Here is a 2,143-nt window from a genome sequence, read left to right as displayed (position 1 = left end):
GATGTCAGTTTGGTAGATGAGTCAACTGAGGCACTGAGAGCTTAAATGACATGCTCAGGGTCACAGACCACTGGAGATGAGTGACTTGAGCTCTTGGTCCCTGGATTGCACTGCACTCCACAGTTCCAGAACTTTTTGCTGTCCTATTCTGCTGCTTGTTTCATGAGAACTCTTGTCAGCCTTTTTCCGTAGGTAGAGAGGGTGTGCAGAGCTCAGAAAGGATGCAGGTTAGGTGCAGTTTTTATTTACTCCATAATGAAGCACCCATAATGAAGCACCTGGCTCTAGACTTTAGGATTTTTAAAAAGATTTAAATTATTTCAAACAACTTCAGATTTATAGAAAAGTTTCAAAAAATAGTATAAAGAATTATCGGCCCAGCATACTGGCTTACGTCTGTAATTTCAGCACTTTGGGAGGCCGAGGTGGGTGGATCACTTAAGACCAGGAGTTTGAGATCAGACTGGACAACAAAGTGAGACCCAATCTCTACAAAACAAACAAAAAAATTACCCAGGTGTTGCTTCCGCTTCGCTGTTTTCCTGCACAGGAGGGCCGTAGGCACCCATGGCGCCCAGTCGGAATGGCATGATCTTGAAGCCCCACTTTCACAAGGACTGGCAGCGGCGCGTGGCCACGTGGTTCAACCAGCCGACGCGGAAGATCCGCAGACTCAGGGCCTTGCAAGCCAAGGCGCGCCGCATCAGCTCGCATCACGCATCGGGGACCATCCGGCCCATCGTGCGCTGCACACCCCCACCCCACCCCCCCGCCCCCGTGGTTCGGTACCAAACGGAGGCGCGCGTCGGCCGCGGCTTCAGCCTGGAGGAGCTCAGGGTGGCCGGTATTCACAAGAAGGTGGCCCAGATCATTGGCATTTCTGTGGATCCGAGGAGGCGGAACAAGTCCATTGCTGTCCCTGCAGGCCAACGTGCAGCTGCTGAAGGAGTACCTCTCCAAACTCATCTTCTTCCTCAGGAAGTCCTCGGCCCCCCAAGAAGGGAGACAGTTCTGCTGAAGAACTGAAACTGGCCACTCAGCTGACAGGACCGGTCATGCCTACCCGGAATGTCTGTAAGAAGGAGAAAGCTCGAATCGTCAGTGAGGAGAAGAATGTCAAAGCCTTCGCTAGTCTCCGCGTGGCCCGTGCCAATGCCCGGCTTTTCAGCATAAGGGGAAAAAGAGCCAAGGAAGCTGCAGAACAGAATGTTGAAAAGAAAAAATAAAGCCCTCTTGGGGACTTGCGATAAGAAAGAAAAAAAAAAATTACCTAAGTGTAGTGGTGCGTACCTGTAGTCCCAGCTGCTCGGGAGGCTGAGGCAGAAGAATTGCTTGAGCCCAGGAAGTTGAGGCTGGACTGAGCCATGATTGCACCACTGTACTCCAGCCGGGGTGACAGAGTGAGACCCTGTCGAGAGAGAAAAAGAGAGAGAGGGAGAGGGAGAGGGGAAGAGAGAGAGAGAGAGAGAGAGAGAAAGGGAGAAAAAGAGAGAGAAAAAGAAAGAAAGAAAGAATTTTTGGGCCGGGCGCAGTGGCTCACGCCTGTAATCCCAGCACTTTGGGAGACTGAGGTGGGCGGATCACAAGGTCAGGAGTTCCAGACCAGCCTGGCCAACATAGTGAAACCCCATCTCTACTAAAAAAAAAAAAAAAAAAATACAAAAACTAGCTGGGTGTGGTGCTGTGTGCCTGTAATCCCAGCTACTCCTGAGGCTGAGGCAGGAGAATTGCTAAAAGCTGGGAGGTGGAAGTTGCACTGAGCCGAGATTTTGCCATTGCACTCCAGCCTGGGCAACAGAGTGAGACTCCATCTAAAAATAAAGTAAAATAAATAAATAAAAAAAGAATTTTTGGATGACCTTCACACAGATTCCCCAAATGAACATTTCACTGTTTGCTCTATAACTCCCCCTCTACCCATATCTTTCTGTTCCCCTCTCTCTGACTCTTGTCTAATCTACAGACTTCATATGCATTTCATAAATGGTCCCAGTAATGTTCTTCAGAGCAAAAGAAACACTGTTTTTTTCCTAGTCCAGAATCCAATCTAGGATACGTGTTGCCTTCAGTTTTCAAGTCTCTTGAGTCTCCTTTAATCTACAACAGTTCTTCAGTCTTTTTTGTCTCTCATGGCCTTGACATT

General features: G+C 48.9%; 1 pseudogene; it reads left to right on the top strand.

Moving 5' to 3' along the window:
* Positions 1 to 557: 557 nt before the first annotated feature.
* Positions 558 to 1,236, top strand: LOC129474732 (large ribosomal subunit protein eL13-like; annotated as a pseudogene).
* The last annotated feature ends 907 nt before the right edge of the window (positions 1,237 to 2,143 follow it).

Source organism: Symphalangus syndactylus, chromosome 24, assembly GCF_028878055.3.
Source record: "Symphalangus syndactylus isolate Jambi chromosome 24, NHGRI_mSymSyn1-v2.1_pri, whole genome shotgun sequence".
Taxonomy (NCBI): Eukaryota; Metazoa; Chordata; class Mammalia; order Primates; family Hylobatidae; genus Symphalangus; species Symphalangus syndactylus.
The sequence above is the reverse complement of the archived record's forward strand: the minus strand, read 5'-3'. Positions and strand labels throughout refer to the sequence as shown.